Source organism: Prionailurus viverrinus, chromosome A1 (genome assembly GCF_022837055.1).
Source record: "Prionailurus viverrinus isolate Anna chromosome A1, UM_Priviv_1.0, whole genome shotgun sequence".
Classification (NCBI taxonomy): Eukaryota; Metazoa; Chordata; class Mammalia; order Carnivora; family Felidae; genus Prionailurus; species Prionailurus viverrinus.
Window position 1 is genome coordinate 231022965 of NC_062561.1, and position 17741 is coordinate 231040705.

Genomic DNA, 17741 nt, shown 5'->3' on the forward strand with positions numbered 1-17741 from the left:
ATCAATTTAAGACTAAAATACCTAAACCAATATAAATATAAACAACTTAATCAATCGCATGTCAGGAATACACACATTATGAATTAAAACTGAAGGTGGAGATGATTTTCATCCATGAATCTAAAGTTAGAAACAAGATTTGTGGTAACTAATGCTTGTAGCCCAATTATTTTCATATTGGTGACTTTTAAAAACCTATTAACTGCATTTGAGAAGAGTGTCAAAATCTAAATTTACCACGTCCTTGTCATTAATAGCACACTGGATCTTACTATATTAGTTAATAAATGTAACAAATTCTAACCGTATATGATACTATCCCTTATGTTCAATTTTAAAGAACAGTGTCTCTTACTTGTCCTTATATGTCATTGCAAGAGAAATGCTCATTATGCTGACTAGGATGAATGTAAATTTCTGTCTTATATGTACAACTGAGAACTGAAGTTAGACCAGTAAGTCTCTTACATATACAAAGAGATCTTTGGGCTTTCACGGTGCTGACACCTATCATTTTAGAGCTCTACAAAATTTTGCCTTCATGAAAATTATACTTCTGCTGACCCATTATGCTAGCACTTACATCAAAAGCTCTGTCTTTCAAAATATTTTTATACGTAAACTGATTTTATTGAAAATATTAACCATATAATAGATAAAATGTCAAGGATGTTGATATGCTCCTTCCTGTCTCCCAGTACTTTCTCATTTTGTCTGTATTATTGCCATTAACCATAAAAAGTGAAACTCTAATTTCATAATCAGCTTATTTTATGCAGATTTAAAGTAAGAGTAGTGTGTTTAAAAATTTAAGTGTGGCATACTTAGACTTTAAACCCTTTAAATGTTTCTGTCATTACAATGTTTTATTTGATTATTCTGACACAGAGCACAATATGTAAACCTGAAAACAAAATAATACTAAAGAACAATGTATTATGATTTTCAAAACTATCTAATTAAACCAGTGCTTAATTCCAACTGAACACATTGTGTTCACGTGTGTGTGTGTGTGTGTGTGTGTGTGTGCGTGTGTGATGAGTTAAAGATAGAACAGAGAGATAAAATGAAGCATAGGAAAATCAGTATAATCGTTAGGTCCTACAAGCCTTGATTAATTTAAAGTGTGTCATTTAATAATCCAGTTCACTTTCACACCACATTAAAATAGTGTCTTAATAGCAGAAATAAGATGCTCTGGTACATAGGAAATAACCAATTTATTATGACTCTAATGGCTTCAGGTATCTAATAAGAGGAACAATTTATTTATAGATGGTCCCTGACTTACCACAGTTACACATATGGTTTTTCAACTTTATGATGGTGCAGAATTGTTACACATTCAGTAGAAACCATACTTTGAATTTTGAATTTGGATCTTTTCCAGAGCCAGTGATATATAGTCTGATGCTCCACATGGCCCGACCAGTAGGTCCCAATCAATGATACAATCACAGGGTAAACAACACGTACAACAACATTCATTCTACTTTTCACTTTCAGTAGAGAAGTCAATACATTATATGAAATAGTCAACACTTTATTATAAAGTATTAGACGACCTTGCCCAACTGTAGACTCATGGAAGTGTTTAAGGTAGATAAGGCTAAGGTAAGTGTTGTTTGGTTAGTTACGTGTGATAAATACATTTTTTTCTTAATATTTTCAAACTCTGATGGGTTTATCAGGATGAAACCCCATATTAAGTTGAGGAAAATCTGTACCTCTATTATTCCTTAACACTTGCTGGACAAATTGAAAGCAAAATTGTTTCAAATACAAAGAAGTATTAAGCTTTTTTGATACTTTTGAATTGAGATTGTGAATTCAATTAGTTTTATTTCAGGTATTCTGTGATATGCAAGATCCTGACCCACCATAGAAAACAGTAAAATAATAAGTTAGAATAACCTTTTATATTATGTTTTTAATGTCCCAAATAAAACTGGAAATGAAAATACTTAGCACAATTTTGTTTTATGGTCTCAGACGCGTGTTTTGTAAAATATAGCTATTTCTCTCCATTAGTGTTGTTTTTCTCCAGCAACTATTCACACTACACTCTTCCACTCTCCAAAAACAGACTTAGTCTATTGCAACACCTTCCTCAACATCATTATTACTCTAAATGACAATTTTTAGAGTTAATTTATGATTTTTTTAAATTTAATATGAAAACTAAGCACTTGTTTCTGGGTGACAATGTGAAGACAATGTCCTCTGTTCCATTTTGGACTGTAAAATTTTCCCTCTTCATAGTTCATAAAGAAAAAAGAAATGACACTCGAGTTGTACGTGGAAAGGGGACACAGAGACACCTAACACTCAAAACGATTAAAATATGTAGACAAGAAAGTTATGTTGTTTCTGAGGTTAAATACATATTTTAGTTTTTCTTATTTTTTTATATCTATATATACTTATTTTATTTATTTATTTATTTGTTAAGTAGTTAGTTTAATTGTCATGACAATTAGGGCATCTGTCTTAAGTCAAATTTATCAATAAGAGTGTCATTTTTTTTGGCTATTTAAATTTCATTGATTTGGCTTTGCTTATCCGTGGAAGATTTATCTTTATATTTTACTTGCAGGATTTAAGGTTTATATGAGGAATGACCCAAAGGGACGGAACCTTCAAAGACAGTAGTAAGGAGTAAAGAGTAGGAGATAACGCAGTTCAGGGCAAGCAATCTGTGCCCAGAAAGTCAAAGGTGTGAGGGTCCACTGGAGCAGCACCCCTCGCCAGGGTGAAACTCTCAGTGGTGTGAAAGTGTTTCTCTCTGTCCTCTCTGCTGTGAGACCCCACGAGGCCAGAGGCTTGTGGAGTGCTGGCCTGCTGGGGAAGAAGACAGACAAGCTACAATTATTTCACTATGGTTTTGTAATCTGTCCAACAACAGAGGAAAATAACATACATGCTACATTGTGCTCTTCTATAGACACATTGTGAAAAAAACAGGTATTAGAAAACAAAGAAAGAAAACTGTTTTTTAATTCTCATTTAATCCCTTAAATGAAAATTCTTTAATTCAGGAAGCTACAAAATAAAAACAACTAAATTACCTTAACAAAGTTTGTTGGTTTCAAGTATAAAGGAGACATTTACTATAGATATGTGAAAGGTATACAAAGGAAAAAATTACAATAAAATATAACTTTGCTGCCCTTGAAATAACAAATATTAATAATTCCAGGTGCCTCTCTTTCAGTTTTGAAAAATAACAGACTATTTTGAATGATAACATATTTTTGGTTTGCATTGTTGAAATTAGTAGTAAACATCAGTTTAACACCTGTATAATGTGTCTTTAATTTTACAGGAAATAATTCAACTGATAATTTCCCAATTCTGCATATAGAGCATGTTTTGCTTTGTTTTCTCTATTACTTTGTTTTTTGGCATAATTTGGGGGGACTGGTTTGTTTTGCTATAATAAAAAATCTTCCATAAATATATGTGAACATAATTACAAGTCTTTTTTATCTCATTTCCTTATTTTATTATAGAATTACATTATTGTTATTGTGGGATCTTTTTATATATATTGCTAATTGATTTTCAGAGAAGAAAAAACCTGACCTATTTATCCATGAATGACTAGTGTTTTGAGTATGGCTTTTAAACCACATCCATTCCAATATTATATTGACTATAGTACTTATCAAAAGGAATCTTATTTTTCTTAATTTTAAAAAATATATTCAGACAGATCTACAGCTATACCTGTATCTATTTTTCTGTATGTTAGAAATATGCCTTGGAAAATATACATGTTAATGTCTATATCATACTAATGCTTATTTTTATATTTTCATGACTAAAATGAAACGCTTTTCATTGGCTAAATATTAGGTGGTCACTTTTCACTCAAAAACAAGAACATGATTTGGGTAGCAGTATAGTAAGAAATGTAAGTGTCATGTAGAAATGAATAAAGAAATGAATAAATGTAACATAGAAATGATTGTCATTCTTACATCCACTACATGGTCCACATAAATGGACCACATACTCAGGTCCTAATGTGTTCTCTGCATGGATACCTAACTTCCTACAGTGGGAAGAAGCCCTAAAGGAAGCAGCATTGGGGGTTGGTCACCGGATTAAATCCAATTTGAAAAAGTGAAATAATCTTTAGAGACTTAACAATATGGATGGAAACTAATTTTTCTGAGAGTCAAGACGAAACTAGAGAATGCCAAAAATGAAATGATCATTCAGATTTGAATGCTTTCATAATACATAGCTTTGTATGTATTTTTTTAACTGCCACACTTAAGAGTACAGTTTTGGAGGATATTGCCCAAAGCCGAATAGTGTTATCTCCAGAACAGGGAAAACTTCTAGATTAACTAGACACAAGTGTAGCTCTACCCTAGCAGATTTTGTTGATGGTGATGATGTGGGTAATAAAAATGAGTTGAATGAGGGTACCTGGGTGGCTCAGTTGTTTAAGCACCCGACCTATGCTCAGGTCATGATCTCACAATTCGTGGATTCAAGTCCCGTATCGGGCTCTGCATCGACAACTCAAAGCCAGGAGCCTGCTCTGGAATCTGTGACTCCCTCTCTCTCTGACCCTCCCCCACTGGAGCCCTGTCTGTCTGTCTGTCTGTCTGTCTCTCTCTCTCTCTCTCTCTCAAAACTGAATAAACATTTTTTAAAAATTTAATGAGTTTATGGGATGTGTCACATGTGGCAGATCACCTTCTGGAGATCTCTGTACAATCTATCTTTGCAGGAAACCAAGGATCTGGGACTGAAGGGAGCACCAGGGCAGGACTAAAAGCAAGAGTTTTGACTTCTCTCCCAGCTGTCAGTGCTTGTAAACAATTCTCACACTTCAAGGATTGGAAGACAAATCCCTTTTTAGTAAGTTGTTTTTTGTAACCACTGACACTAGAATAAGTCAGGTACACAGAAAAGGTGATGTTCAAAGGGAAATTTTCAAAACTGAAAATATGTTGAAATTTCAGGTAAATCTAACAAATCTTCTGGTCTCTACTTAAGAGGCTTTACCAAGTTGCATAATTTAAAAGATACTGGTGGAGGGGGGTGTCTGGGTGGCTCAGTTGGTTAAGCATATGACTCTTGATTTCCACTCAGATCATGATCTCACAGTTCATGAGTTAGACCCCTGCATTGGGCTCTGCACTTACAGTGGGGAGCCTGCTTGGGATTCTCTGTCTCTCCCTCTCTCTCTGGCCCTCCCCTCCTCAAAATAAATAAATAAACTTTAAAAAATAAAATATACTGGTGGATGGAAATACAGTTAATCATGCTATGCATTAGCACAAAAATATTTAGGAAAAGAAGTACCATCAGACCATCGAGTCTAAAATCTAAGTGAAAAGACTAGACATTCAGAGCAATTATGTGTTTTGCCTTGTACTCTCTGCTTTAACAAAGGGATACAAGAAAAAAAACAAATGCAGAAAAGAATCAGTCTATTTTTATGAAAAAATGAAAGTGAATAGAGATAGTAATTCAGGGCTTTAAAGTGTTAGAAAAATTGATTGCCTCTATACTTCAAAAGTATGGGATAAGACACAAGCAGCTTGGAGTGATAGAGTCATATTAATATTCACATTTGACATATATATGAGTATGCCCTTCTCACCTAATGCCATTATTTCTAATAGCCTCAAGGTAGCTGCCATTAAGTTGAGAAAAAAAAACTATTGGGCCAGGGAATACAAGAAATAAAACTTTTTAGTTCAATTACATTGCCCCTGGTTTAATATCCTATACTGGGTTTATATGGATAAAGGTGGGGGAAGGCATATAATTTAACTCTTTAGTTTATGGGTCACTGGACTTGGAAGCTCCCTATCTAGGACTGATGGAAAAGACTAGCATCCTTTAAAATCTTTCATTTGTGATTGGATGCAGGAATTAGGGATAGCCCCTGGGAGTGGGAAGAAGGATAATATGGCATTTGTTTCCAGAATATGACTATTACTGACATCTAATCAACCAAACCTGTTTATCCTTCCTGGACATGGACCCAGACTACAATTACCAGCCCCCTTTGCAGTTATAATTAGGTAAGTATTTGATTTCAGACCAATAAACAAAGGTAGAAATTATGTGAGCTACTGGCCGGCTTATCACATGATAATCTCTCATGTGTAATTCTCCATGTTTGCCATCCTTGGGGGTGGATATGACTTCCAGGGTTACCTTAATAGATGCAATTGTATTGACAATTGACCTACCAAAACCGAAATTTCATGTGGTTAAATCACATAATATGGACAAGTACAAAAATAGAAGAGACTCAATTTCAAACCAACATCTGGAAGACATGACTCAACCCAAAGGCCACTGGACAATTTTAAGACCAAAATTAAAAAAAAAAAAAACAACAACTTTGTGAAGACACTGAGATTTGAGAACTCATTGGCTCCAGTTCCCCACCTAACACGTCTAAAATATGTACTGAGTTTTCTTTACCCTGATTCTACTACATATTTAAAGCAAAAAATTTTTAAGCTCTATGTTATAGCCTTAATTTTCAGTCTGAGAAGATTTTTCCAAGGTTAAAAGTGCAAGAGATGTGTTACAGGACAGAGTATGAGCAGATGAGGAGAGGCTTCAGACTGTAATGCGAGTTAGTATCTGTGAGAAAAGAAAGGGAAGGAGGTAGACATGGGTGGGAGGAGCGTATGAGTGTAGAACAATGCCAAGAAAGGTCTAGCCAGCTTAATGCAGACATCCTGAGCCAAGGTTGTCCCACCTCGCCCTAACGGGCATGCTTTAGAACCGCTACAATGCTCAGCCATTGCCTGGCAGAAGTCCATCACAACTGCGGCCTCAGCCTGAATACAGTGGTTGATTCAGAGACGCAGCATCTGGGAATATCAGCACATCACGGTTGTCCCAGTAGGAAATTCAAGCAACTTATTTTCCTGGCTGCTACAGTCCGTCCCTGGGGCTCATTAGAATTTTGGCTGCTTAGCCTAGGACAATAGGACAAGTAACGTAACACCTGTTAAGAAAGAATGGAAACAGCAAAAACAACATACATTTCCACCCCTCCTGCAGTCTACATGCTAGCCTTACATTTACTCATAAACAAAAATAGGAGTTCTTGAATTTCTTCTGCAGATTATCCTAGCTCCTAGGAAGGAACATCGGCCTTCTAGGGGCGATTTCCCTGAGACAGACAGACTACTACAGGAAACAAATGAGACATTGGCTAATAGTTGGCTCTTACAGGCCCAAAGTATTAGGATTACAATGCCAATTACAGTTTCCTGCTGGAAAATAAGAAATTGAGTTAATGTATCTAGATACTTTTTAACAAATACTTCTTTAAAAAAAAAACTCACGGGGCGCCTGGGTGGCTCAGTCGGTTGAGCGTCCGACTTCGGCTCAGGTCACGATCTCACGGTCCATGAGTTCGAGCCCCTCATTGGGCTCTGTGCTGACAGCTCAGAGCCTGGAGCCTGCTTCCGATTCTGTGTCTCCCTCTCTCTCTGCTCCTACCCTGCTTGCGATCTGTCTGTCTCTGTCTCAAAAATAAATAAAACGCAAAAAAAAAAATTAAAAATAAATAAATAAATAAATAAATAAATAACTCATAAAAACCATTTCTTAGTTGAGCCTGTATTAAAGGAAGGGTATATCCCAAGGCCCAACCAAAAAGCAATGGAAATGTGAATGCTGAATAAAGGGATCCCCAAAGCTGAAAAAGAAACAGTAATGATGACCTTCCTACCTGATACTGAGTTTTGGGTTAGCTAAATGAATGTTCCTTCATTCTAGTTACAGCCCCCAAGGGTGCTTACTTGTCCACCCATGATTCATTTGTTGCAGAACTAAGGCCATTCTGAAGGCCGACCTTTCTCTTCCGCCTTGAATTATTTGAAAGTAAGATAATCTATACATAAGAAAGCCTGACCTATAGCACAGAGCAAATGATGTTACTACTCCTGCCTGTAACTCTCAAACACAATCTAAAGCTTAATTTGTAACCAAGATAATAATCAATATTGTGTAAAGCTCTACAGGAAACATAAAGGATGCAACTGAGGCCAAACCAAAAGCAGGTGACAGTCAAATGACCACAGGGTCTTGCTCAAGACACAAAAGACAATCACGACTAGAGTCTAGAAGTTCCCCTGAAGAGTTATAATTAACTTTTGATTTTTTCTGCTTAACATTTGAGACTTATTTCCCCCTTCCATTCCCTTTTAAAATCCCCTGCCTGCACTGAGATTGTAAGAAGTTTATTTGGGACATTGGTCCACCATCTTCTCAGCTAGCTGGCTTTCTCGAAAAAAGTCATACTCTTGGCTTCAACAACTTGTCACTTGACTTATCGGACTGTCATGCAGTGAGCAGATCAAACTTTGGTTGGGTAACACTTTCACCCCTCTACCTTGACATGAGCCTTCTTAAGGAGAAAGACGATTAGAGGCAGGACAGAAGTTTCTTTGTCCCAAATGAGGACTATAGGCTACATGTGTCTGTACTGCATGCTGAAGAAATCTTGCTGAGGATTAAATCCATATAGTTCAAGCTCTCCTTTTGTTCTTGTTTATAGAACATAGGCTTCAAATACATGATTTTACACCACAACAAAATATTTTTAGCTCTGTATATTTCACATAAATGTATCATTATGTATCTTGTGTCTGTGTCTTTCTCCTTTACACCCCACCTAAAAGTTACCCAGCATAAATTACTTTCTTGAAATTTTACCGAGTTTCCATTTTTCCTTCTTACCATACATCTTATAATGTTCACAACTGACAGGCACAAAAGTCCTAACCCGTAATTAAGATTAAATTAGTTGTCTTATGTCACCCAGCTAATTAGTGAAATAGTCAAGATCATTTGGGTATCAAAAGGTAAAATACCTAAATTATCTTATATAGGATCACAAATATCATCATCTTAACCATCACACAGAGAGTACATGTGTGTTTTATATATATGACACTTGGGATAGTAAAGCAATTGAAAAATGAAACAAACTATGGTATTTTCCATAACTCTAACTATACATCTTTCCTCTGCAATATTCTACATATTTGAACTTAGGTAAGAATCCTGACACTAATGTTATTTGACTTTTTTCAAGAGGAATTATCTGCCTCAAACACTAAAAATCAGGAGGACAAACTCAAAGCTTTTTTTAAAAATAAACCATTCCTGGGGCACCTGAGTGGCTCAGTCGGTTGAGCGTCTGGCTTCAGCTCAGGTCATGATCTCACAGTTCGTGGGTTTGAGCCCCTCATCAGGCTCTGTGCTGACCTCTTGCTCAGAGCCTGGAGCCTGCTTCGGATTCCGTGTCTGTCTCTCTCTCTGCCCCTCCCCTGCTCACTCTTTGTCTCACTCTATTTCTCAAAAATAAATAAATGTAAAAAAAATTGTTTTTTAAATAAATAAAGCATTCCTGGGGCATGTGGGTGGCTCAGTCGGTTAAGTGTCCGACTTCCACTCAGGTCATGATCTCACAATTCATGAGTTCAAGCCCGGCGTCGGGCTCTGTGCTGACAGCTCAGAGCCTGGAACCTGCTTCAGATTCTGTGTCTCCTTCTATCTCTGCTCCCACCCCCCCACCCCCACTCATGCTCTGTCTCTCTCTCTCTCTCTCTCAAAAATAAACATTAAAAAATAATAAAATAAATAAAATAAAATAAAATAAAATAAAATAAAATAAAAATAAACTATCCCTTGTGAGATTCAAAAGCATCCTACTAAATAATTATTGAAGTGGGAGTATTTCCTGAAGATCAATTTGGCTTATTCACTTTTTGTGAAAAATTCTATATTAAATACTTTGGCATGAAAAACCCCATCAAGTGATGGCCATTTTCAGGTGCTGGAGCACTGTTTTATTATCATTAAAATCTACCAAAACAACTCTTCTATGGTTATACCAAATTTTATGCTACAACTAATGTTTCTATTTTCCACAGGATGATACGTCCATCATATGAGGTATATTCCTTCCAACAAAAGTGTGACTCAAAAATTAATTTTCAGAATTGCTTTATCATTTTTATATTTTTGATAATTCATCATCATCAAAAGAACTTTAAAAGTACAGAAATATATGTGTATACACAACATACCATATAAATTATACGGTTATAATTAACTGTTTAAGAAATACTACTTTACTAGTGAGATCATATGATATTGTGATTTATAATATATGTTTGATCTTACTCCTGTTTCTGGCAGAGCTCCCAAAACCCTCGGAATTTCCTAAGTGACGAGAGCAGCCAAGGTGTTTTTGTTATGTTAATGAGGTGGCTTAGAAGCCGGTAGGAGAGAGGAACTGGAGGTTGAATCAATCCTCAGTGGGAATCAATCAATCATACCTATGTAATGAAGTCTCCATAAAAACCCAAAAGGATTGGTTTCTGAGAGCTTCCAGGTTGGTGAACATGTAGAGATCTGGAGGAAGCAGCATGCTTTGAACTCTGTGGGTAGGATAGTTCCATTGTGAGCATGGAGACTCCGTGCCCTTTCCTCATACCTTCCCTTAGGCATCCTTCCATCTGGATGTTCATTTGTATCCTCTATCATATCCTTTTATAACCAACCAGTAATTCACAAAGAAAAATGTTTCGGAGTTCTGTGAGCCTCTCAAGCAAATTAATTGAACCCAAGGAGGTCATGGAAACCTCTGATTATAGCCAATGGGTCACAAGAACAGATAAACCTGTACTTGTGATTGGAACGTGAAGTCCAAGGAGGGAGTCTTTGGACACTCCAATTTAGAGTCAGCCAGTTAGAAGTGTGGGTAAACAGCCTGGGCTTGCCAGTGGCATCTGTCTGAAGGGCTGGGCAGTCTTGTAGAAATGAGCACTTACCCAGTGGAATCAGATACTTTCTCACAGTAGAGAGGTCAGAATAGAATTGAATCATAGGACACCCAGCTAGTGTCTAACAATTGCTTTTTGGTGGTGTGGGCAAGTCTCCCCCCCCCACCCCCACGATGTGTTAGAATTGGGTTCAAGAATTTAAAAGAAATTATAACCAGAAACAAGTGACTTTTTTGTATGGCTTAGAAGTGATATCTTACAAAAATACATTCCTAATATTTCAAGTGGGTTTATAAACAAGCCACTTTGACTAATCCCTAGGCTCCCCTAACACAACTCCCCTATCTTCTGGTAAATCTTAACTAGTTTACATCTAATTACAGCAAAAGGATCTCATATTGTTAATTCCTATTCTCCTTCCTTTTCCAATGCCAATTTGTGATGGCAATTTTCTAGGACCCAAAATAGCTGTACTTGACCTTTCTTTTCTGTGAGCCCACACCTAAACAAAGTAAGCACTCAGTAAATGTTCAGATCTTTTCTCGCCTGACAAAGCCCCATATATATAACTCGATTTTAGCCTGAGGACCAGCTTTCCATTTCTCATTCTAATACACTGCTGAAATGAAATTTTTCTGTCAAAAAAACTTATCCTCTTCCTCCTTGCTTCTTCTGCCTGAAGACAAAGGTGCTTTCTTGAACTTCAGCCAGTGGCGGGCAGTGGCTTATGTGTGAGTCTACTTTCAGACATCACCTCCCTGTTGGTTGGGATTCAGAAAATCTACACTCTGTATTTATTTGTGCTCATGTTCTAACACTATGTCACTACTATTAGGGAACATTACATTAACTGTTTTCCTAAACTATGGATATACAGGATATACATATGTGTGTGTATATATATATATTTTTTTTTCCAGGCATCCTATCTTAAACTTCTTTTACATAGTGTGTATTCAGGTTCTCTGTTTGTCACACAACACCCATGGGGCTCTATATGATTCTAAGATATGGGTAATGTAATATGATCATATATCTCAATATTTAAATTTATTTCTGGAGAAACTTCTTGTTTTTAAAGTGCTATTGAGATATAATTCAGCCATGAAAGGTACAATTAATTTTTTTAATGTTTATTTATTTACTTTGGTGGGGGAGGGGCAGAGAGAGAGGTAGAGAGAGAGAATCCCAAGCAGGCTCTGCACTGTCAGCACAGAGCCCCATGCGGGGCTCGAACTCACAAACTGGGAGATCGTGACCTGAGACAAGATGCTTGACCGTCTGAGCCACCCAGGCACCCCTACAATTAATTTTTTTAAGTATATTCCCAGATGTGTGCAAATATTATCACAGTCAATATTAGAACATTTTCATCACCTCAAGAAGAAATCTTGTATGCTTTAGTCATCAATTGCCCAAACCCTCAGATATCCCCCAACCCCTCACAACCACTAATCTACTTTCTAAGGACCATAATTATATGAGACATTACCACTAAGAAAAGCTGGGTGATAGGAAACAGAAAAGCTCTTTACTATCTTTGCCAGTTTTATATAAATCTGAAATTATTCTAAAGTGAAAACAACGTAAGAAATACCTCCACACATACGGTACAAAGCAATACATCATACCATTAAACCAGTACGATGCTTGTGCAAAACCAGACTGTTCCAAGTACTTACGTGTATAAACTTACCGTATCCTCACAACAGTCAAATAGAGTTGAGAGACCCTTACAGGTAAAATTCAGGCCCAGAAAGTCAGTGAATTTCCCAAGGTGCTCAGCCTAAGAACATCCAGACTTTCTACTCTGGCTTCTGGCTCCACAGTCCACTCTTTGAACCACCGTATTGTTCTACTAGCTCTTCTAAATAATTGACTTGAGCCATTCAATATACGAGGAAGAGAAAACGTTGAAGTATGAGATTAAAAATCTTGAGCTTTTTGCCACACGTGAGTTTTAAAGAATTACAATTATTAACTCAGAGTTATTTTTCTCACTAAATGTAGCATGCATTGGAAAGGTCTAACGGTGGATGAAAGTAGGTTACATGGAGCCTACATGCCCATTGACGTGAGCGACAAAACATGGTTGTATTACAAAATGCTGGAATGTGTCTAAAAGGGCCCAGATCTTTAGTCCACTATCAAATGTGTCACGTTGGGACATTTATTGAATCCCTCTATTTGTCAGTGCTTTCACCTACAGATCATAGCACCTACCTCAAATGCTTGCAAGGTTACATAGCAGATAGTAAGTGCTATGAAATCAGTGGAAGGAATGATGGCCAGAGTGTGAGTTGGGGCAGGACAGGGGAGCGAATTCAAAGAGGGTGGCCCAGAAAAGAGTATTATTCACAGAAGATGTGAACACAGACCTGAATAATTTGAGTAAGTGAGTCATGGGGCCTACGTAAGAGAGTATTTTAGGCAGAGGGAAGATGTTCCCTTGAGAGGAGTTTGGACAATGGCAAACCTAAACAGATTCCTATAACGTTGCCTGAGACACTCTTCTACCCACAGAAATGTCCTCTTCCTTAAGTTTCATAGCACATACAGTCTGGCTATGCCACACAAATTAATATTGAAATATAAAGGACTCTGTACAGACCCTGCATGAGTATTCATCTTTCACCTGGAACTGGATTGTATATTGTTTCATGGTAGTTTATCATATAGTATGCGTGTGTGTGCTTGTGTATGTGTCTGCATGAACGTGTGTTTATTTAATTATCTAAAGCATCGAGAAAAGTATAAAGATTATGCTATGTGATTAATAAATTCTAGCAGACACATTGTTTTAAAGCAGAAACTATGGTTTGATTATAGTTCTTTTGTCATGGCTCTTGAATACTTAATATATACTCACTGGAACCAAAATTGTCTTAAATTTGCAATATAGCTTACAGGTTTGAGCAGAATCGTGCACACATTGTCATGTATTGTGATCTACTTTACAGTTATGAGAGATGGTCAAGGTCATTTTATTTTTTTTTTTAATTTTTTTTTTTCAACGTTTATTTATTTTTGGGACAGAGAGAGACAGAGCATGAACGGGGGAGGGGCAGAGAGAGAGGGAGACACAGAACCGGAAACAGGCTCCAGGCTCCGAGCCATCAGCCCAGAGCCCGACACGGGGCTCGAACTCACAGACCGCAAGATCGTGACCTGGCTGAAGTTGGACGCTTAACCGACTGCACCACCCAGGCGCCCCGGTCAAGGTCATTTTAATCTCGTTTCATAAACAGGTCAGCCTTCTCTTTGAGAAACCAAATGGCTTTCCTTATACAGTTAATGAGTAGCAGAGACCAGAATTGAACCAAGGTCATCAGGCCCTTGTTTATTTCCTCTAACTTTGTTATAACCCAAAATGACTCTAAAATATTGCAAAATAAGATTAAGGCTATAAACATTAAAAGAAATATTATTATGGTTCCTAAAAAAGTAAGAACCACAATTCTTTTAATTGAATTGGAGTCATGCCCCTGACAAATAAATGCTCTGGAGCCTGGCAGTAAAGAAGACTACTTTTAAAAGGTTGTATTTCTAAAATATTAGCACAACATAAAATGATAGCTTTCAGGGGAACCAAATTTCTAACAGCAGAAATTGCATGAACTGCTCTTTGGAGAAATGAAAGATTCACTCTGATACTTTGTCCACAAGTGAGTAGAATTCCAATGTGACCATTCTCAAAACGTAATATTAAATATTAAAATTATTGAATTATTTTCAGGGAGAAAAATCAAGAAAGATGCAAGGCTGAGGTCTAGATGAGAATTTAAGAAGAATTCTCGGCTTTTGTATAAAACTGGAAGATGAATCGCAGTCAGATCCATATATTATATTAATGTACAGATAGAGTAAATCCTCATTTTAATTACTCGTAGATGCATTTTCCCCCTTCCCATTATCTGTAGCAAAATTTTTTTTTCAACGTTTTTTATTTATTTTTTGGGACAGAGAGAGACAGAACATGAACGGGGGAGGGGCAGAGAGAGAGGGAGACACAGAATCGGAAACAGGCTCCAGGCTCCGAGCCATCAGCCCATAGCCCGACGCGGGGCTCGAACTCACGGACCGCGAGATCGTGACCTGGCTGAAGTCAGACGCTTAACCGACTGCACCACCCAGGCGCCCCTTTTTTTTTGTTTTTTAATTTTTTTTTTTTGGCAAAATTTGAATCCAAGTTTGGAGTCTTTCAGCCTCTTAGAACTTTAGTTAGAAAATTTCAAGTGAATAGAGAGGAAATGTAAAATATGTTAAACATTACCAAAAATTATGCGTTAGGCAAATCTGCTGCCAAAAGCCATGTAATGATTTCCAAAGACAAATGACAGTTTGTGTCCTCTCCAGGCACTTACTCACCTTCCCCATCTGATTATTGGAATATTTACAACATAAAGCCTATGTGTGGTGCTCAGTTAGGTTCTGTTGCCTATCAGAGTTTCAAGCTGGTGAACACACAACCTCAGTTTTGTAGAAACATGTGGCCAGAAGCCATCCAAAATGCCAGAATTGTCAGGGCACCTGGGTGGCTCAGTGGGTTAAGCCTTCGACTTCAGCTCAGGTCATGATCTCACAGCTTGTGAGTTCCAGTCCCGCATCAGGCTCCATGCTGACAGCTCAGAGCATGGACCCTGCTTCGGATTCTGTGTCTCCCTCTCTCCCTGCCCTCGCTCTCTCTCTCTCTCTCTCTCTCGCTCTCTCTCTCTCTCTCTCTCTCTCAAATAATAAACAATTTCAAAATGCCAGCATTGTCAAGCAGGCATTTAATATCCAACAGATGACACATAATCAAGTCCACACATGCTATATTTCTGTTAAGAACAGCTCATAAATAGAACCCGAGGCAGAACTGCATTGCTGAATTCTTTACTAATTAAGCTAAATATGATACAACATATAGAAAAGTATTAAGCATATTGAAAATTACCAGTTTTAACATTTAGATAGGAGCTGTATGGCATTATCTTATGGACATTTATAGTTAGGAAAAATACAGAAAATAACTAAGCCCGTGCTAAATGAGATGATTTTCAAGGTAGGAAGTGGAAACATAATTTGTAATTTTAAAGCAAATAACAGCTCATTTTGGTGAAAGTGCCAACACTATAGAAGACTAGTTCACTGCATGCAACTTATAAAACCAAAATGGAAGACATTGAGAGTAGTGCTATTTTTCAAATACTATGCATATGCAAGTCTCATTTCACATGCTTAAAAATGGTAATATTTTTATCTGGTTTTATTTGAGGGAAGACTTCAAACAAACATTCTTGTATGTTTATATTTTTTAAACCTAACGTAAAAACATGAGATCTGGGGACTTCATTTTTATGAATATAAGTAGATATTTTGAGCCATTTTCATCTGGATGTTATTTTTTGTACAATTTGTGAGCAAGATTGTTGAGCAGTATGCTTCCTCTAGCTTCAAAATGACAGAACTTCTGCTGATTCTATTTATCAAAGCATAAAAATGTATGCTAAGTTATTAAGTAATTTTTCTTTTTAGATGAGGAAAATTGTATCACATTATTCTAGATGAAAAATAAGTTTTGCATTGGTGGTCTAAGAGCTAATGACAGATATTAATGGGTTTTCTAGAACCTGTTTTCCACGGAGCATTATTTTTCAGCAAAACTGGGATATTCAGGGTCAGGAAAAGACAGGAGAGAATTTCTCTGAGTGTGTTCAAAGATGTTCCTGTCAGCCTTTTCTTTAACAATTTCCCTCAACCCCAGAATAACCTTTCTATGGACTCTGTCACTATGCCAACATATTGTGTCAAAAATACTTAGCATTTTGCAAAAGGATGAAAAAGTTACTCTCAAAGTCTATGTCCATTCATGCAACCAGACTGACCCCCTTCCCACCTATATAAAAGATGTAACAAAAAGGAAAGAACCTAACGTATTACAACATCAAACCAATACACTTGGTGAAGATCAAATACTTTTTTGTTGCAAGCTTCTAGTAAACACTTAATCAATTATAGTTGCTTTTAATATCTTGACCAACTTTACCAGTACAAATTGGAATTCAAATTGGTAATTGGCAGGACTAAATGTGATGCTTTTTATCGCCATATTTTAATTTGTACATATCTTTTTTTTTTATTTCAGGGGTAGAGTGAGTCTATAGTGGCAATATAGATGATTGAATGAAAAATAAGAAGCTGTAGGTGTTTTAGACTCTGGGTTTTGAGTTCTCTCTTGTCCAGCAAAAGAGCAGATGCAGGATTAAAATTTGAGAGAGACTAATGTCCCGGAGGAGACAAGAGCCCTGAGTAAGGGTCCTTGCTCTGTTTTTATTAAGATCAGAAGGCTTACAAGTGTGATGGAAATGCTCAAAAGACAACGAAACCGTGAACATTAACTCATGGGCATGAGCTAAAGGGGGTTTTGAAGATACGCTGTGGTAGGGGTTTGGGTCAATACAAAAAAAAATCCTGGCTCTGGGTGGAAGGTTGTTTACAGCAGACATGAGGCCTCACCTCTCTTTACCTAAACTTGCTTAGGGGACAAGAAAGACAGCCAGCGCATGCCACCTCAGGGTCAAGAAGGCACCTTTCTTTTGCTAATTAGCTCCTCGATGGGCAACTTTGCCCTGCTGTGGTCTATAGCCCTGTTTACCTATTTTGGTCTTCCAGCAGCTCTCCGCTACAATACTAAATGGGGGGGGGGGGCTTCTGCCCCAATACCTCGTCTTGTTTACCCAAACTTGGGTGTGTTCATTGCTATTTCTTTATGCCTTGTTAACCCATCAGTGCAAGCTCAGGGAATTCCTAAACGTATTCCCCACATGTAGGCACCTCTAGTGTGCACATACACCACGAAGGCTGCTCACTGTTATCCATTATGTTAGACATTCCTCTTTTTTTGATGCAGTTAGACCAAAGATTTCATTTGACTAAAAAAATTTTTTTGACTTTATAAATTTTTAT